Below are 21,975 nucleotides of genomic sequence, written 5' to 3' on the forward strand. Positions count from 1 at the left end.
ATCCTTGCCAGCTTGTATTACTGTTTGTGTTCTTGATAGTTGTCATTCTAACTAAACCTTGGTGTGGTTTTGATTTGCATTTCCCTGATTGCTAATGATATTAAGATTTTTTCATATATCTATTGGCTATTTGTATTTCTTCTTATGAGAAATGTCTGTTCAGTTCAATTTGCACATTTTGTTGGGTTATTTGTTCTTTTCAGTTTTTTTTAATTCTCTGTGTATTCTCAATATTATTTCTCAGAGGAGTAGCTGTCAAAGATTTTCTCCAATTTTGTAGGCTCTCTCTTCAGAATCTTGGTTGTTTCTTTTGCTATGCGGGAGCTTCTTAATTTGATGCTAGCAGAATTTCTTTATAATGGCAAAAATAAATGTCTATCATTAAAGTATGGATAAATAAACTGCTTTTCATCTATTAATATTAAGAATAGTAAGCAGGCATTTAAAAACAATAAGGTAGGCTGGGCGTGGTGGCGCACGCTTGTAATCCCCAAACTTGGGAGGCGGAGACAGGAGGATCGCACAGGTTCGAAGCCAGCTGCGCTGGCGTAAGAGACCCTGTTTCCAAATAAAAAGTATAAAAATAGGTCTGGGAGTGTAACCCGGAGGTAGAAGGGTTTCCAGGATCCCCAGTACCACCATAAAACCAAAAAATAAAATAAAAACACTAAGGTAGAGTGTAGTATTGAGATGGCAAGGAACTGAATATAACATGCTGCTATTTGTGTCTTTCTTTTATCCTAGGAGAATACCAAAAGATTTTTTGAAAGTCAGTTGGGCACAGTAGTAGTTCCAGTACTTGGGAGGCTGGGACAGAAGAATCAGCAGGTTCGTGGCCAGCCTCAGCTACTTAGTGAGGCCATCCACAATTTAGTGAGATCCTGTTTCAAATAAAGAATAAAAAAGGGCTGGAGATGTAGCTCAGAAGTAGAATGAATTTTAAGTAAAACTGAATTAGGATAAATGGATTAGAGTTCTGGGACCAGGTAATATTTATTTTATTGGTTCTTTTCTCATTTTAAATTAATTTTTCTTTTTTTCTTTCTTTTTTTGTGGTACCGGGGATGGAAACCATAGGCTTTCTACCTCCAGGCTACACTCTCAGACCTATTTTGTATTTTATTTATTGAAAACTAACAGGGTCTCACTAAGTTGCTGGGAGCTTCACTAAGTAGCTGAGGCTGGCATTGAACCTGCGCGATCCTCCCAAGTACTGAGCTTACAAATATGCACCACCATGCCTGGCTCATTTTAAATTAATTTTTTAATTGGAACATACAATTTGAATATATTTATGTGGTACCATGTGATGTTTTCATACATTTATACATTATGTAGTACTCAGATCATGGCAAACATACCTTCCTCCTCAAACCTTGATTCTCTCATATGTGGAAGTCAGAGAAAAATTCGGAAACAAAAGAGAATTCAGAACTCTTAATTTTAAATTTAAACCCCTCACTTTACAAATATTTCATCACCTTTGTGAATAGCTAATAAACAAACATGAAAATACCATCCTAAAATGTCAATAAGAGACTTCTGGGAAGTCTCTGGGCCCTATTGCTGTAAAAATAAATCTTGACAAGAGAAAGAAAACAGCATAAAACTGAACAGAGCAACGATGATTGAAAGGCGTCAGAAATAAAAATAAAAGGCAGAACATTGATAGTACTGAAAATCTGGTCTGTGGACTTTGGGTTCAAGACTCTTATCTTGGATCTGGCACAGTAGCATATGCCTCAGTAGCATATGCCTCTCAGTACCTGGGAGGGTGAGACATAAGGATCCAGGTTCGAGGCCAGCCTCAGCAACTTAGCAAGACCTGTTTAAAAATGAAAAATAAAAAGGGTGGGCTGGGGATGTGGATCAGAGATAGAAGGCCACTGGGTTCAATACCCAGTACCACAAAACCACACCAAATAAATCTCTCCTCTTGGTCACAGAACTTGCCCAAACATCCAACATTCCATGTCTTCATTCTAGTAGTTCCTCAAGATCAAAGGCTGTATGGAGATGCTGGTGGCATTGTATGTACCTTGGAAAAGTGCCCTTAGCAAGCATGTCCCTGCATATTGCACACAAGCCATGTGAGTGTTAGAATATTCGGGGATGGCTTTACCTGGTTAACTCCAGTTTTATTCTCTTTCTTGACTTAAATTTTTCCAGCTTTACTAAGGTATAATTGACCAGTAAAAATTCTATATACCTAGGGTATAAGACATGATATTTTGATACATTGTGAAATGATTACTATCATGTTAATGAACGCACCCATTACTTCACAAGGGTGGCCTTGCTCTTTCTGTAATGGGAACACTTAAGATGCGCCCTCTCATCAAACTGTATTATTTGTGGTCCTAGGGATTGAAATCAGGGACATTCCACCTTTGAGCTACACCTCCAGCCCTTTTTATTGTTTTTTAAACAGGGTCTCGCTAGATTGCTGAGTGTCTCACTATGTTGCTAAGGCTGTCCTCCTATCTCAGCCTCCTAAATATTGGGATTTCAGGCACAAGCATGCCCTTCTCTGGTAGCTTTACAGTCTCTGGTCTAACTTCCAGGTCTTTGATCCATCTCAAGTTGATTCCTGTGCAAAGGTGACAGGTAAGGAGAAATAGAAACTATTCTACACTGTTGGTGGAATTGCAAACTATGTTAGCTGCTATGGAGATCAATGTGCAGATTCCTGAGAAAACTAGGAATGGATCCATCATATGATCCAGCTACCATTCCTGCACATCTTTGCAAAGAGGCTGAAATCAGAGAAATACAGTAATATACGCATACCCATATTCATAGCAGCACAATTCACAATAGTCAAATTATGGAACCAAACAGAATTCATCTGTTTATCAACAGATGAATAGATTACAAAATTATGAGGAATACATACAATGGAATTCTACTCAGCAATAAAGAACAAAATTATGTCACTTGCAAGAAAATGGAACCCCCCCACACGGAAGGCCCCAGAGGTCCGGGCTGCATGGCCCCAACCCCGGGAGGGTGGGCGGGTGCGGGTGGGGCTCCCTTAGGCCACACCCCACCTGGAAGGCCCCGGAGGTCCAGGCCACGATGCCCCAACCTCGGGCGGGGGCACCCTTAGGAGACCCCCCTCCCACCCGGAAAGAAAAAAAAATTTTTTCATCGCTACCAAGTGCCTGATCTCACATCCTCCACCAAACCACAATACTCTCTTTTCTTATTAAAAAAAAAGGGAAACAAAAAAAGAAAAATAGTCAAGAGGGGTTAAGATGGCCCTGGCGGCAACTAGAATATTGGAGATGCAGACAAAACATATCCATCTGAACTGGAATTTTTGGAAAAATTCCCCACGAAGGAGGACTGCTGCTTCGCTACATCATTAAGAATCCTGGACATCACCTGTAAGGAGAAATTCTAGCGGAGAACTAGGAGGAAGGCGGTGGCAGCAGCAGTGGCTGAGATGGTGGTGGAGACTTGGATTTGGGAGAGGCAGACATCTGATCCAACCCACCCTGATCCTCTGAAGAAACTACCCCAAAGGTCGAATGCTACTGTCGCACATGCTTAGGAACACTGGACATTATGCGGTATGGGAAAAGAGCTTGGGAAAGATTTGAAATGGTGGAGGCAGTCGCATTGGCAGTGGCAGGTACTCAGGGGAGGCAGAGATCTGACGTAATATACCTGGAACTTTTGAAGAAATTACCTCAGAGGCAGAATACTACCACCATGCACCCTAGGGAATGTGGGACAACCTGCTGGGTGAAGAGGGTGCTTGGATCAGATTGGAGCCTGCCGAGGGGTGAGGCCGGTGCCTGGGCCAGTGAGGCTGGGATCAGAGCCTGCTGTGAGGCAAGGCCGATACTGAGGCCTCCGAGGCCGGGATCGGAGCCTGTCGAAAGTTTGGGCAGGTGCCGGGGCAAGCGAGGCGGGAATCGGAAACTGCTGTGAGGCAAGGATGGAGCTGGGACTTGTGAGACCAGGATAGGAGCCTGCTGAGGGGTTAGGCCAGTGCCAGGGTCAGCGAGGCCGGGATCAGAGCCTGTCGTGAGGCTAGGCCGGTGCTGGGGACTCTGAGGCTGGGAGAGGAGCCAGCCAAGGGGTTAGTTCAGTGCGGGGGCCAGCAAGGCCAGGATCAGGGCCTCCCATGAGGCAAGGCCTGTGCTGGAGCCAGCGAGGTCAGGATCAGAGTCCTCCAGGTGGCCAGGCCACTACTCGGGCCGTCGAGAGTGGAATCGGAACTTGCAATGCAGCATGCACAGAGAAATAGCACAGAAAATAAAATCCAGATGCTTCTCCTAATTAGCAAGAACTAGGAGGAAAGGGGTAACAGGAGGAGGTTGAGTAGTAGAAAGGGCCCTATTGAGAAGCAATTAAGGTGACCAATAAGAGGGGAGGGGATGGGGGAGGATAGAATCTCTTTAAAACTCATGAGGTGTGTAAACAATTATATCAAAGATAATCACCAATTAAGCATGGGATCGAGGGATGGGGAGGGAATGGGTTGGGGATTGGATGAGGGCTTATTGGATGATATGTGCTTGTATATCCTCTCAAGTCTTGTATTCCAAAGTGATGTATGATTACAAAAAACAATAAAAAAAGAAGAAAAAAAGAAGAAAAAAAGAAGAAAAAAAGAAAATGGAACAACCTGGAGAACATATTAAGTGAGATTAGCCAGTCACGGAAAGTGAAGGGTCATATGTTTTCTCTAATCTGCACAAATTAAGGAGTAATTGGGATATGAGGGGGCCTCTAGATAATGGAGGAGAAACCTCAGTGGAACCAGGGAGGTGTTCTAAAAGAAGGGGAGGGAGAAGCCTGAAATTCATGGAACTTTCAATGGAAATACTACCATCTATTGTGTGTACATATGTCAATATACCAATGTCAATCTCACTGATTTGTATTGAGAAGGGGGAACTGGGGAGCTGGGGGGCACCAAGTGATGTGTGAGTGTATGTCACTCTCCACATGATTTACATTTTGATGTGAGACTATAATACATCAATAAAAGAATATTATAAAAATAAAATACATCAAAACATAAAAAGAAAAAAAATGGAGCCAGGCTTGGTGGCTGATGCCTATAATCCCAGTACTTGTGTTATAGAGCAACCACCAGAGAAAACCACTCAGACTTATTTAAGCCGAATAGAAAATCTTTATTCGCTGGCCAGCGACTACACTGCAGGGTGGTAAGTCCTGAGTGCAGCCCTGAGCTGTTTCTCAGTGCTCCATAAGTCAAAATCACAAGCTCAGTAGTAAAAGTTTAAGTTTTCACAGATATGGACAATTCCCAACAGTGTTTTTCAGCATTGTGCAGGAGCTCAACAAACCATGTCTGTCCCTTATATTGTCCACCCTTTGATTATTTTATGGATAGAAAGTCCCTAACAGCCTTTGTTTCTCTGCAGGTGCATGCTAAGCAGTAGTTACAGAAGCCAAACAGGTAGTTATGCGTGACTAGCAAGGGACCTGGTGACGAACATTAGTTCTCAGGCTGATGAACATTAGTGCCTTGGGGTCACCTAAGGTAACATTGTGGCATTGCTGAAGCTAAGGGCTAGGCTCACTTTATCACACTTGGGAGGTTGAGACAGGAGGTTCGAGGACAGCCTCAGCAAATAGACTCTAGCCAACCTAATCAGACCCTGTTTCAAAATAAAAAATGGCTGGGGATGTAGCTCAGAAGTAGAATGCCCTTGGATTCAAACTCCAATATAATGACAGAAAAAAAGAGCCGGGCATGGTGGTGCATGCTCGTAATCCCTGTGCTTGGGAGGCTGAGACAGGAGGATTGCTCAGGTTCAACCCTGTTTCCAAATAAAAAATATAAAATAGGTCTGGGAGTGTAGCCCGGAGGTAGAAGGCCCCTGGGATCCATCCCCAGTACCACCAAAAAAAAAAAAGTATTCATCACTACAGAGAATCTCCTTGTGCTGCCTCTTAATAATTACATATGTCCTGCCCTCATGTTTTGAAGTGTGCCAGCGACTGACCCCAGGGATGCTCTATACTCTTCAGTTTTTTTTTTTTTATTTTAAGATAGAATCTCACTAGTTTGCCCACGCTGGCACAAACTTGCCATCCTCCTGCCTCAACCTCCCAAGTAGCTGGTACTATGGGAATGCTTCACCATATTCAACTTCGCTATTTGTTTTTAGATGTATTCCTTTCTCCAGTTTTGTCATGTGGAAAATGTTTTACAAGTGAACTACTGAGTATGTAACCTTTGAAGATTAGTTTTCTATCATTTAGAAAAATTATTTGGAGATCTACTCAAGTTGTTGCCTGCATTAATAGTTTGTTCCTGGCAGGGTGTGGGGGCACGTGACTGTAATCCCAGCCCTTGGGAAGCTGAGACAGAGGATGACAGTTTGGAGACCAGCCTCAGAAATTTAGCGAGACTCTCAGCAATCCAGAAAGACACAGTTTCAAAACAACAAAAATAAAATGTAAAAAAGGGCTGGAGGTGTAGCTCAGAGATAAAATGCCCCTAGGTTCCATCCCCAGTACCACACATACAAAGAAAGTTTGCTCCTTGTTATTGCTGAGTAGTAATTCATTGCTGCTCTGCAATTTGTTTAACCACTCACCCATTGAAATATGTGTTGTTTCCGGTTTTTGACCATTATGCATAAAGCTGCTATGAATATTCATGTGTTGCGTTTTTGTGTGAACATAAATAAGTTTGCAATTCTCTAGAGAACATTTCTCCAGGAGTATAATTGCTGGGTCATATGGAAAGAAATCACCAGACTGTTTTCTAGACTAACTGGACCATTTTTCATTCTTAACAGAAATGTATGAGAGTTGTAGTCATTCAATTTTGTGGTCAGCACTTGGTGTCAGTATTTTTCATGTTAACAATTCTAATGAGTATATAGTGATATATCACTGTGCTTTTAATTTGCATTTCACAAGTAGCTAGTGACATTGAATGCTTTTTCATGTGTTTTAGATTTTTATTATCATTTTGGATGAAGCATTTATTCAAATCTTTTACTAATTTTCTAACTGCATTGCTTTCTATTGATTGAAGGGGTTACTAGGCATTGAACCCAGGGGCATTCTACCTCTGAGCTATACCCTCAGCCCTATTTTGTTTTGAAAGAGGATCTTATTAAATCGATGAGGGTTTTACTAAATTGCTGAGGCTGGCCTCAAACTTATTATTCTGCTGTCTTAACCTCCCAAGTACTGGGATTACTGGCATGTGCCATGGTGTCTGACTTCTAACTGTTGAATTGAAAGCATTATTTTTTGTGGTATTGGGGATTGAACACAGGGGCATTCTACCTTTGAGCTACACTCGCAGCCTTAGTTTATTTTTTATTTTAAAACAAAGTTTCACTAAGTTGCAGAGGATCTTACTATATGTTGTTGAGGCTGTCCTTAAACTTGTGATTTTCCTCTCTCGGCCTCTCAAGTCTAAGAAGTCCTGGGATTGCAGGCATGCACTACTACTCCTGGCTTAAAACATTCTTTATATATTCTGTGTACCAGGGAATCCTGTGTCAGATCTAGGATTTGCAAATATTTTCTCCTAGTCAATAGCTTGTCTTGTCATCCTTATCCTTTTGTTTTGTTTTGTTTTTTAACCATACTGGGAATGGAACTCAGAGGCATTCTACCTCTAAGCTATACCCCAGCCCTATTTTTTATTCTTTATTTTTTTTTGCAGGTCTGGGGGTGGAAACCAGGGGCATTCGACCTCTGAGCTACACCCCCTGCCATACTTTTTATTCTTTATTTTGAAACCGAGTCTCACTGAGTTGCAGAGGCCCTCACTAAGTAGCTAAGGCTGTCTGCGAACCGCGATCCTCCGGTCTCAGCCTCCTGAATGTTGGGATTACAAGCATGCGCCACCACGCCCAACTATTCTTTATTTTGAAACTGAGTCTCACTGAGTTGAAAAGGGCCTCACTAAGTAGCTGAGGCTATCCGAGAACCATGATCCACCTGTCTCAGCCTCCCAAATGCTGGGACTACAAGCATGCACCATCATGCCCGGTCTTCTTGTCATCCTCTTAACAAGGTCTTTCTCACAGAGTGAAAATTTTATATTAATTCAATTTTTTCTTTATGGAGAATTCACTGGGGTAGGTTACTGGAGGTGTGACCTTGGGAACTATATCTGCCCCTCATCTTTCTCTCTTTCTCTTTCTCTCCTTCCCTGCTGCTGAGCACTGAGCAGCTTTCTGCTACAATGCACCACCTTGGAGCCAGCTGACCATGGACTGAACTCTAAAACTATGAACCCAAATAAACTTTTCCTCCTCTGAGTTGTTCTTGTCAGATATTTTGGTCACAGAAATGAAAAAGATAACTAAAATAGCCACCTGTCACATACTCTAGGTGAAAACTCTTCAGAGAATAGTAGAAGTTCTAACAGGGGGCATGGTCAATAATACCATGTTCTCTCTGATGTATAACCTACTTCTGTTCATGTGATATCAGTTAAGTGAAATTATGGACTTATACATTTTACTTTAAAAATTAATACTCACAAAATAGAAATATGCTTTAGAAAGATACCTACAAAGAAACTACAGATTAAAAATAAAATAATGTAAACACATGCAAAGCAAAAGAAAACACAACAAACCCAACAACCAAGCATAGCCGAGATTACAGTTCATTCCAAATAAGAAAATTTTTAGCATTTGGGAAGCTGAGACATGAGGATCACAGTACATGGACAGCCTCAGCTACTTAGTGAGGCCCTTTGCAACTCAGTGAGACCCTGTTTCAAAATAAAGAATGTAAAATAGGGCTAGGGCTGTAGTTCTGAAGTAGAATATTTCTGAGTTTCATCCACAGTATCGCAAAAAAGAGAATTTTTATCTGTCATACTAAAAGTCAAGGGCTTTGATAATCTAATGAGCTCTGATAGGACATTGGCTCTCACATTAAGCATTTTTAAGATGTTTTGAAATCTTGATGTAAACTCATGATCATTAGAAATAAACATTGTCCTAAGTGTGTGTGTTTTGATGAGATATCAGCTACTGAGCATATGACACTATCATGATAATGAAGACCTTTAAAAATAATTTTAATTTTATTGTGAAATTCTATTTACAATGTTAATAATACATTTGTCATGTGGTAGGTGTGCTCAATTTATTTCTCATTATTTTAGGTTTTACTGGTGTGATATGATTATATATTATAGTGAGATTTAAAGTGATACCTACATATATGTATAAAACATCTCTTACTGTGGTTTTCTCCTAACCCTATCTTGCTACCTTGCTCCTCCCTTCTATAATGCTAATAAAGTTGGTAGTGATACCTTCACATGGAAGTTTAAAGAAGGAAATAGACCACATAATATTGTTTCTTTTTTTTTCTTTTTAGTACTTGAGACTAAATCCAGGAGCATTCTACCTATGAACTACACCCCAGCCCAATTATATATATATTTTTTCTTTTGAAACAGGGTCTCCAGCCTCAGCAACTTAGTGAGACTCTCCAGAAACTTAGCCAGATCCTGTTTCAAAGCAAAAAATAATTTTCAAAAAGGGCTGGGGGTGTAGTTAGGAGGTAGAATGTCCCTGGGTTCAATCTCCAGTACCACAAAAACAAAACAAGGCAAAACCAAAGGTCAGGATCTCACTAAATTGCTGAGAGTCTTACTGAGTTTCTGAGCCTGGCCTCAAACTTCTGATTTTTCTCTCAGACTCCCAAGTACTGGGATTAGAAGTGTGTAACACCATACCTGGCTTGTTGTTCTTTTTTTTTTTTTTTTGTGGTACTGGGGATGGAACCCTCCTACCTCCCGGGCTACACTCCCAGACCCATTTTATATTTTTTTTGGAAACAGGGTCTCTTAAAGCCAGGGAGGCAGCCTTCAAACCTGCGCGATCCTCCTGTCTCAGCCTTCCAAGCACGGGGATTACAAGCGTGCACCACCACACCTGCCTTGTTGTTCATTTTTGAAAACTGATTGCATTTGGAGATCATTGGTACAGAGATGAGCACAAATATTGAAATCACAAGGATCTGAATTCAAGATCTGTCCACTATTATGCATGACTACAATTAAATAAACCAAGATCATTTCCCTCTTGGAATAATACAGTAGCCACCTAATTGTTCTTCTTGACTTCCCACTTATTCCCTTACACCAAGGCGATGATGTTACTAAGGGCCACCATTCACACACAGGGCAATGTGTACTGCCCCTGGAACCCTGTACCCAGAATCAGCTTTCTAAACTACTGACTCATATCACTCTTTGGATTAGAAGCCTTCAGTGTTTTCCCATTGCTCTGAACCAAGGGTGTCTTTAAATATAGTCCAAGAGTCCCTGGGGGTCCTCGAGATTCCATTCTAGCCAGTTTTCAAAGAAAAATAAGGATTCAAGTACATTAAGTAACTGGAAAACTCTGGATTGGTCAGGAAACCAGAGAAACTTTGTCTCCAAAAATGACGCCCTCCTGAGCATCTCTAAGTGAAGCACTATTGCTGCTCTGGGTAGGCAAACATAGTTGACTTCAGCACCAATGCCAAACCCAGTGCATCATTCCAATACCCCTTATTAGCCCTGCCTGGGAAAGCTGCCTGTCTTTCCCACTACATATCCAGAGTGGATTCTGATCCTCTTTCCTGCCATTCTCTTTCAGGTTGAATTATTTCCCAAATCACAATTGAGGTCATCCATTTGGTAGACTCTAAGTCATATGCTTATAACCCCAGTGGCAAGGGAAGCTGGGAAGGCAGGGTACTGGTTTCTACTTTGAGGAAATGTGGACTTCTAAGGTAGACTTGGTGCCTAGACAAAGAAAAAGGGCCCAAAGTTGTCACAAAATGTGAATTTTCACTCCAGGGACAATATACTCTGACTCTCATGGGGTCCCCCCCAGTACCGGGGATTGAACCCAGGGGCATTCTACTTCCAAGCTACACTCCCAGCCCTATTTTTTTTCAGTATTGGGGATTGAACCCAGGGACATTCTACCTCCGAGCTATACCCTCAGCCTTATTTTTTATTCTTTATTTTGAAACAAGGTCTCACTAAGTTGCAGAGGGCCTCACTAAATAACTGAGACTGGCCGCAAGCCTGCGATCTTCCTGTCTCAGCCTCCCAAGTGCTGGGATTACAAGCGTGTGCCACCATACCTGGCTTTACGCTTTATTTTGAAACAGGGTTTTACTAAGTTTCCGAGGGCCTCACTACTGACCAGAACTGGGGCCAGTCAGTGATGGAAAAGAGTATGGTTCTTCTCCCAATGCTGGCTCACATTCCCTGAGCTCAAGAGATTTCTGTTGGACACTTAATCACTGTTAGAGTTCTCTTAGCAGGAAGATAGCAGAATGCCTGCCCAAAGTGTTTATTGCAGACCAGGAGTTCAAGGAGAATATAGAGTTTGTGTGGTTTACTCCATCTCATTCTGGCATTCTTCACCTTGTAGGCCTTCTCATCCAGTTCTTAATTTCTATCCTTAGTCCTCCTGTTGCTTAGTGTCAGTGTTGGACACTTTGTGGCTTCTAGCTCACTTCCTAGAGAAGTGTGTCCGATACCCTGCAGCTCTGGTTTGAGGGATGTGCATGATAAAGGTAGGTTAAGTAAGGAATTTCAAGGCACTTTTTGCATTACTGCCTACCTTTTTGCAAGCAGAAGTAGATAGAAATTATCTCATACACTTGGCCACATAGCATAGAGTATGAGCAAGCCTCCAGAGATATACTTCCTGCATTCAAACTCTACTGTAGTGGCATAATCCTGTAATCCAAGTACTTGGGAGGCTGAGATAGGAGGATTACAGATTCAAGGACAGCCTCAGCAAGTAGAGAGACTCTCATAAACCTAATGAGACCTTGTTTCAAAACAAAAGTAAAATAGTGCTGGGGGTAAAGCTTGGAGGTAAAAAAAATGCCTCTGGGTTCAATACCCAATACCACACACAAAAAACCCCTGTAATGTCAAGAGTTGGTATTTATGGTAACTTTGGGCAAGTAACTTAAACTTTCCATGTCTCAAAGCATAGGTTTTACTAAGGATGTTATGACAATTAATGTACCTCATAGGGTTATTTTAGGTATTAAATATTAGATACTATGAGATATTAAATGTTATGAGATAATAAGTACAAAATCCTTAGTGTAATGCTTACAAATACTAAGTAGTCATTAAATATCACCAATTATTACTGTGACTTATTCATGCTACTTGAAAATTCTGAAAGGCTACAATGCTTAGATCTAAATGGTAGATTTCAGGGGGTTTTAAAATGTTTTTCCTTACACTGTTTTGTATTTCTCCAATGTCTTATAGCAAACATTAATTTGACACTCAGGATATAATGCAAATAGTTGTGTTGAAAATAAAATTAATATTCACACTTCAACATAGCCATGAAACTCAAGAATGGTCTTAAATGGGGATATCTGAAGTAGTAAAAAATTGTTTACCTATTACTGACTGTCAGAATAACTGCAGAGTGGACCAGTCACTATACCTCTCAGACTCCACTTAAGCAAAACAAATTTTGGGGCAATAACTCACAGAATTCCTGGAACAAATGATGAAACCGTGAATGGAAAAATATGTTTCAAAACTGAAAGCATATATGGATGGAGATGATCATAACAACTAGCCTCGGATCCCTTATATTTACGCAGGCCAAAGGGGACTAGGCTGCTAACCACTGAGATTTCTGAATGGGCAGGACCTGGGTAGAGATTTATCAGGCTGGAGGCCAGTTGAGCAATTTGAGGTACAGTGTCTTACTCTGAACAGAACAGGGCTGAGGCTTAGATAAATGACAGTACTAGGGCGACTGACTTCAAGGTATAAGGAAGGAATCTATTTCTGAGGCACTTGAAACTGTCAGTTACTTTATATGTAATCTCAAGGAACTTAAATACCCACATGAGAAACAGCAGAGGGACTTCCTTTTATTGCAGTTTGGCCTTAAGGCCTCAAGTCCACCTGGAAATCCCATTAAACCACTTCTAATATCCATCTCACATATTTTCTAAGTTAAGCAGGTGGCGGGCTTGGGAGGTTTTGAACGATTGGTCCTTTCACAGGATAGCCTGGGAAAATGGAAACAGGATTATTTCTACTGGAGATGAATTTGTTGAAAGTCAGATAGGGGATCAGAGGCCAGCTCAGAGTCCTGAATACAATTCCAAGAGGACCCCAGTCCTGGCAAACTGCAATAGAGTGGATAAACAGAGGCAAAACTGGGCCATTGCAGTAAGTTGATGCCTGGGGACTGGAGAGAATTGCAGAAGAAAGGAAAATAAGAATAATTACAACTTAAAGGGCAGTTTCAGTTCTCTTGGGAAGAATAAGGTAAGGAGGAAGCTAAAAGATTTTTAGTAGCCTCACATATTCATTTAATGTAATCAATAGGAACAGAGATACACGGGGACTGCACTTTTCTGTAGTTAAGAGGTAACCTGAATCTACTTCTTTCTTCTCTTCCCTCTTACTCCCCTCCTCTCTACATAAGAAAAGCCAGACCATACTCTGGATTCTCACCAACCCATGCAGAGGCAGAGCTCCAGGGTACCAGAGAAAGGTGGGCAGAGGTGAATGAGGAGTGCCCCTCACGTGCATGATGGTGTTCATCTCAGTGCTTGCAAAGGAAGTGGAAAAATAAATCCTGATGGTGACAGATAGGGAACAAAGGTGGAAGAGTGGTATAGAAAACACCATTTTGAATTCCTTTCTGAGTCCTCTGTGACCTTAGATTGACCGAAAAAGGGAAGGGATGTCAAGCCAATTCAGTTAATGGTCCCATTCACTGCCAACAATAATCAAAGTTCTCAGGAGCAAAAACCATGGAAGCATCAATGTCCATAGAAACAGAGTGTTTCTGTGCCTATGAGCTGAGGCCAACCAGAGTTAACTTTACAGGAATTTGCTTTTGAATACTTTAAAGAAGAGAACAGAACAGGAGGGAGTGGGGAAAAATGCAATTGTATATGTGTATATTTATATGTACATACTATATAAATATATCTGGTTAGTGTTCATCAACATCCTACATCCTCAGAGCTTTGGTTAACATCTGATGTCTTAATTAAGAATACACATTCCCCAGGCTAGTTATTTGAAGAATTCCACAAGCTAGAGTGTTTCCCAAGCACTTAAGTTACATGCAGTTGACACCAGTGCACTGGAGACTGGGAAAGAACATAATGAGAATCACAAGTGATTTTTCATTGGTGAAATGAATGATGCTCCAGTTATGGTGTTCCAAACATGTGGATTAGCTAGAAATATTATACAGGCACTTTAACTTTTATATGCAGAGGCTACAAGAACCCAGCCAGCCCGGAGTCATCCTGTGGAATGATTCTTTTCTGCTTAGGCCTTCCAACCAGTACAAGCTTCAAAGACTTACTGCAGAATATTTTTCCTGATCGCTACCATTTAAATGTATCACATACAGTTGGGTATAGTGGTAAATGCCTGCAATCCCAGTACTTGGAGACTGAGACAGAAAGGTCACAGGTTCTAGGCCAGCCTCGATTACTTAGTGAGACCCTGTTTCAAAATAAAATAAAATAAAATAGGGCAAGGGACCAATAAAAAAGGGCTAGGGGTATAGCTTGGACTACTCTTGGATTCAACCCCCAGTACTCCCCAAATACATTACATGCAAAATGCTATGGCGATACCTGTTAGGAGCATGGACCTGGGATTCACTGAATGTACAGAAGAAACCATATTTTGTGCTTGTTCGCTTTCTCCCTCAGCATTACTTAATATCTCTGTTCTGTCAGCAAGTTCTGATGTTTTGTCTTCAAAATATTTATCTAGAATTCAACCAATTTTCACCATGTCTGTGGCTATTGCTTTGGTACAAGTCACTGTGAATCACCTTTAACTGGACTGCACTCGCTGTTGTTTCCTTCACTTCTTTTAGTCTTTTTCTTCATACAGCCCTAGAATGTTCCTTTTTAAATACGATTCATGAAGCCAGGTGCAGTGGCACACACCTGTAATCCCAGTACCTGGAAGGCTGAGACAGAAGGATCACAGGTTCAAGGATAGCCTCAGCAACTTGGTGAGACCCTGTTTCAAAATAAAATAGACATACAGGGCTGGGGGTATAGCTCAGAGGGAGAATGCCCCTGGGTCCAATCCCAAGTACCCAAGAAAAAACAAAAGAATCACTGAGTTAAGCTGTTCCCAGATTCCTAAGCTATATGAGATAATAAATATTTAGTATTACTTTAAGTCACTAACTTTGGAGATATTTTCCAATGGTGATTGGCCTTTTTATGTCTTTCCTAGATTGTCGATCACTCCTGAATAGAATACAAGCTCTAGAGGGCAGAAACCTCATCTGTTTTTCCCATTACTCTATTTCCAGAGTACAGACAAAGGCCTTGAACAAGCAGCTGTCCAATAAATACCAATAGAATGAATAAATTAACTTATATCAATGTTGAAAAAACAAATATAAAACCATCCCTATTTGTTAGGAACATGATTATTTACATAAATTCAAGACAATTAATGAGAACCCATTAGAACGAATAAAAATAATTCAGCCAAGTGGCAAAATACAAGAACAACATAAAAAAGCAATCATATTTTTATATACCAGCAAAAATCCACTAGAAAACGCAACCAAAAAAACAATCCCAGCCATAAGAACTCCCAGAATTATAAATTGCCTAGGGAAAATCTAACAATAAATGCACAAAATCCAGGCAAAGAAAATTGTAAAACTTTACTGAAAGACATAAAAGAATAACTGAATGAAGTGATAGATATGTCATACTCTAGTATAGTAAAACTCAATATTGTAAAGATGTCAACTACTTTTAAAAATCTATAAATTTAACACCAATAAAAAACCTTAATAGTATTTTTTATAGAAGCCAACAAATTGATTCTAAAAATGACTTGGAAGAGAAAATGTACAAAAACAGCTGGGACGATTTTTAAAAGAACAGTGGAAGAAGACTTGTCCTACCAGATACCAAAATCTAGCATAGAGGTATGAAATTAAAATAATGTGGTAATGGAGTGATATTTTTTTGTGTGTGGTGCTGAGAATTGAACCCACGGACATTCTACATCCTAGCTGCACACCCAGCCTAATTTTTTATTCTTTATTTTAAAACAGGGTCTCACTAAGTTATGGAGGGCCTCACTAAATAGCTAAACTCTTCTCGAACCCTGATCCTCCCGTCTCCGCCTCCCAAGTACTGGAATTACAAGTGTGCACCACAATACCTGGCTATGGAGCGACTCTTGGTGAACAGATAAGTGGATCACAATAGAATGCAAAATAGATCCCAATATACACAAGCAATCCAGTTTTTGACAAAGGAAAAAAGATGAAGTAGTTAATAAATGGCAAAGGAAAGCCAACTACCCATTTGGAAAAAATAAAGTTAGATCTTTACATAATGAATTTCATGAAAGCATGTTTTAGATAGATTTAGGGAATGAACATAAAATATAAAATTATAAAAGCAAAAAAAAGAAATATGGGAGAGTGCTTTTTTTATTGGTCCTAGGGATTGACCCAAAGACATTCTACCTTCGAGTTATGATCCCTAGCCCTTTGTATTTTTATTTTTTGGCAGTATCGGGGTTGGAATGCAGCTGCATTCTACCTCTGAGCTATGCCCCAGCCCTATTTTTTATTCTTTATTTTGAAACAGGGTCTCACTGAGTTGCAAAGGGCCTCACTAAGTAGCTGAGGCTGTCCGTGAACCTGGATCCTCCTGTCTCAGCCTCCCAAGTACTGGGGTTACAAGCCTGCGCCACCATGCACGGCACAAGGTCTCACTAAATTGCTAAACCTGGCTGCAAACTTTCAATCCTTCTCTGTCAGCCCCCTCCCCCAAGTATTGGGATTACAGGTACGCACCACCATGCCTAGCTGAAGAGTGTTTTAAACCCTGGAGTAGGCTAGGTATAAAACATAAAAGCCTGGCATGGTGGTGCACTTTTGTAATCCCAGCATTCGGAAGGCTGAGACGGGAGGATTGCTGTTTGCAGACAGCCTCAGCTACTTAGTGAGGCTCTCTGCAACTCGGTAAGAACTTGTTTCAAAATAAAGAATAAAAAATAGGGCTTGGGGGTGTAGCTTGGGAGTAGAATGTCCCTGGGTTCCATCCCCAGTACCACAAAAAAAAGAAAAAGAAAAAATATAAAAAATACATTTGAGCACAAAAAAAAAATATCTATAAGGCAAAAACATGAAAACAAAATATCTCAGGTGGTGAACTATCAGATTACCTAATTTTTATAAGTTGAATATTAAAAATAATTTTGGCAGATTTATTTTGTATATTGCAATGAAAACACAAGTTTTGCCTTTTTAATGGACTTTTTAAAAAGAGTTTTAAGTTCGCAGCAAAATCGACTTTCCTTATTGCCTCATGTTTTCAGGCTGCACTGCCTCTTTATTTTGGGACTATTTGAAAATTACAGTATCCATATTCATGGAGAGGGAATCTTGTATGGCAATTAACAAACAATTGTAGGGACTGTCAGAATGACTGAATGAGGGGTTCTTCCAAAAATACAAAACTTGAAAAATTCTATTTAAAGGACACTAGAAATGTGTCTAAATCATACATCTAATCGAGTCATATTTATTAAAAAGAAACAGAAGGCCTAGTGCATGGTGCATGCCTATGATCCCAGTACTTAGCAGGCTGAGAGAGGAGTATCATAAATTCAAGGTCAGCCTCAACCACGTAGTGAAACCCTGTTTCAAAATAAAAAATAAAGCCGGCGTGGTGGCGCACGCTTGTAATCCCCATGCTAGGAAGGCTGAGACAGGAGGATTGCGCAGGTTCGAAGCCAGCCTCAGCTGGCTTAAGAGACCCTGTTTCCAAATAAAAAATATAAAATGGGTCTGGTAGTGTAGCCTGGAGGAAGATGGCCCCTGGGCTCCATCCCCAGTACTGCCAAAAATAAATAAGTAAATAAAATAAAAAATAAAAAGGGCTGGGAGTGTAGCTCAGATGTAGAACACTCCTCGGGTCAATCCCCAGTACAAAAAAGATGTTTAATATCAATACTAATCAGGAAAAGTCATATCAAAGCAATGAGCTTTCCCATTAGATTTTTAATAAGATTTTTGATACCAACGTTTTGATTTGAGCCAAGCATGGTGGCACATCCCTCTAATCCCAATATTTGGGATACTAAGACAGGAGGATCACAGGTTTGAGGACAGCCTCAACAATTTAGTGAGACTCTCGGCAACCCAGCAAGACCCTGTTTCAAAACAAGAAATAATAAATCTGTTGAGGGTATAACTTGAAGGAAGAATTCCCCTGGTACTAATCTCCAACACACACACACACACACACACACACACACACACACACACACAAATTATTTGTGAGGGAAAATGGACTTGAATACTATATCATGCATTGCTCATTAGTATCTAAGTTAGAAACACCGAGGAGAAACTTGTCAGGAACTATTATTTATTTATTTATTTGTATGTGTGTGTGTGTGTGTGTGTGTGTGTGTTACTAGGGATTGAACTCAATTTGCATCCTATCTCTGGGCTACATCCCTGGATTTTTAAATTTTTATTTTGAAATAGGGTCTCATTGGCCGGGTTTGTAGCCTGCTGTGAGGCAAGGCTGGTGCTGGGGCCTCCGAGGCCAGGATCCAAGCCTGCCGAGGAGTGAGGCCAGTGTCAAGGCCAGCGAGGCCGGGATTGGAGCCAGACATAAGGCAAGGCCAGTGCTGGGGCCTCCGAGGCCTGGATTGGAGCCTGCCGAGGGGTGAGGCCGGTGCCAGGGCCAGTGAGGCCAGGATCAGAGCCCGCCGTAAGGCAAGGCCGGTGCTGGGGCTTCCACGGCCGGGATTAGAGCCTGCCGAGGGGTTAGGCTGGTGCTGGAACCAGCAAGGTCGGGATCGGAGCCTGCTGTGAGGCAAGGCCAGTGCTGGGGCTTCTGAGGCCAGGATTGGAACCTGCTTAGGGGTTAGGCTGGTGCTGGGGCCAGCGAGGCTGGGATCTGAGTCTGCCATGAGGCAAGGCTGGTGCCGGGGCCAGCGAGGCCGAGATTGGAGCCTGCCATGAGGTGAGGCTGGTGCTGGGGCCTCCAAGGCTGGGATCGGAGCCTGCTGAGGGGTGAGGCTTGTGCTGGGGCCAGTGAGGCCAGGATCAGAGCCCGCCATGAGGCAAGGCCGGTGCTGGGGCCTCTAAAGCCGGGATCAGAGACTGCCATGAGGCAAGGCCGGTGCTGCGGCCTCTGAGGCCGGGATTGGAGCTGGCCGAGGGGTGAAGTCGATGCTGGGGCCAGCAAGGACGGAATTGGGGCCTGCCATGAAGCAAGGGCGGTGCTAGAGTCAGTGAGGTTGGGATCAGAGTCTGCCGGGTGGCCAGGCCAGAGCCGAGGCTGTCAAGCATAGGATCAGAACTTGCAATGTGGAATATACAGATAAATATCACAGAAAATAAAAAACCAGATGCTTTCCCAAATATGCAAAAACTATGAAGAAATGGGTAATAGGAGGAGATCTAGTTGAAGAATAGGCCCTATAGAGGAGCAATTAAGGTGACCAATCATAGGGGATGGGGTGGGGGAGGATGGAATCTCTTTAAAACTCATGATGTATGTAAACAAATGTATCAAAGTTAATCACCAATCAAGCATTGGATCGAGGGAAGGGGAGGGAATGGGATGGGGATTGGATAAGGGCTAATTGGATGATGTGTGCTTGTATATCCTCACAAGTCTTGTATTCCATTGTGATGTAGGACTACAATGTACCAATAAAAATACATATTTAATAAAAAAAGAAATAGGGTCTCATTAAGTTGCAGAGAGTCTCACTAAGTTGCTGAGGCTGGCCTTGAACCTGTGATCCTCCTGTTTCAGCATCCCCAGTACTGGAATTACAGGCATGCACTGGTATGCCTGGCTCAGAAACTATTATTATTAACGAGAATATATTTATGCATCACATATAGAAATAACTGTTTGGGTGCTAAGGATTACAGGTCTGTGCAGCTATGCCTGGCTGAAAATAGCAACTTTTAAAAATAAAGAGCCTAAGCCTGTTGTGGTAGCGTACGCTTGTAATCCCAGCATTCGGGAGGCTGAGACCGGAGGATCGCAGTTTGCGGACAGCCTCAGCTACTTAGTGAGGCCCTCCACAACTTAGTGAGTCCCTATTTCAAAATAAAGAATAAAAAATGGTGTCTCTCAGAGTTAGAATGCCCCTGTGTTCTATCCCCAGTACTGCAAAAAAAATAAAAAATAAATAAAAAAGATCCTAATCTTTGTTGCTCCAAACCACATGACTTCAGTGATAGGTTTAATAATATAGTCTTAGCTCTGAGATAAGTCAGTTAGCTTCTAGCTGTCACTTGGCAAGAGTGACTTAGAAGTGATTATAGATATACCCTTGTCCAATCTCAGAACTTTTGCTGATAAGTCTTAGTGGGACACAGATCCTCTCTTCTACCATGAAGAAGGGAATGTGTGCTTGGGAGATGCTAGGAACTATTTTAGGGTCACCAGAGACATAGGGTCACACTATTCCTGAGAACGGGCCTGATATGGAGAAAGCAAAGGCTTGACAAGCCTTGTCTGAAACCAGCGTTAGTTGCCTCCACTCTTGTTAGCCATGTAAGCCAATAAAGGTTCTGCTCTAATGAAACCAGTTTGAGTTGTTTTGTTACTTACAATTGGAAGCATCTCAACTGATACTATAGTCCTTGGTCAATCTCTGATTAAGGCCTGTAACAGATCCTACAGAGCGACTCATTCAGTGTCCTTCCTGACTTCTTTATTGTGCTCCTTCCTGTATTTCAGGGGCTGAAAAGCTCAAACCTGTATTTCCCACACTTCCCTCCAGCCGAGGGATTTGGAAGGACTTATGGTCTAATCAGAACTAGCGAAAGACTTGATTTTGAATGTGAGTTACATGGGATGGAGGCAGGACTTAAGGCCAAATATTTACTGGTGCTCACAGTGGCACAGAGGGTGTGATTGGGAACCAATGTCTATGGTGGTGGCTCACCAGTGTGGCAGCTTCCTGATCTTGTAGGAGTCGCTGCTGCCTGGGTGGTCTGTGTGTATTGTGTGGATCTGGAAGCCTTCTTGGAAACTCTGCCTACATCCTTTTTTCTCTATTTGTACCACTTAAATATCATAAATCCCCTTCTGCTTTATTTTCTTTGAAAATAAACTCTGGTCATTTAGAAACCTTCAAGCCATTGACACTCTGCTCTGGGTTGTGAGAGCCAGACTCTGCAAGCAGAAATATCCCAAAAAGCTTTTAGAAAACATGTGCCTACTTAGTTCTAGACATTCACAGTTATTCCTACCCCACTACCTAAAACTAAGATTTTTTTTTTACATGTCTTGTCTAGGAAAGTCCTAAACTGGTCTGGTATCTTAGGAATAAGCTTCTATACAGTCCTAAAGTTATTTTCCTTTTGTTTATATTCCTCAACTCCACCCTCAATAACAGGTTTCTTAACTGAAAGACATTTATGAATTTTTGTTACCTGCAAGGAGTATGATGAAGACAACAGTTCAAATAGTGCTATGTACAAATAAAAATGATCAAAATCAATCTCAATGACATGTACAGGGAAAGGGAAGGAGTGGAGTAGGATGCAGAGGGAAACACAGCAAGTACTGTGTGCATGTATGTTCTTAGCACTCTGAAGATCATAACGATGTATAATTCCAATGCACCAATAAAAGCATATTTTAAAAAAGAATTATGGAGGCCAAAGGAACCCAGTAAGATGCCTTGGAAGCTTGAATGTTCCCAAGCATTGATCACTCTCAGATTTCAGCTGTTTGACTAGAAAATATTATGCCAAACAGTAATTTCCAGGAACCATCGATGCAGAAGCCTTAGTAAATGCTTCCCACAGACCAGTTTTTCCCTGCCAGAAAGTCAGCATTTGATTATGCTTTCAATTTAGATTTACTTCTTTGTACTCCAGACACAGGTCAGGGCATGCACTGGACAGTCGATAAATATGTCCTAGAGGAATGAAT

Source organism: Muscardinus avellanarius, assembly GCF_963383645.1.
Source record: "Muscardinus avellanarius genome assembly, chromosome: X".
NCBI lineage: Eukaryota > Metazoa > Chordata > Mammalia > Rodentia > Gliridae > Muscardinus > Muscardinus avellanarius.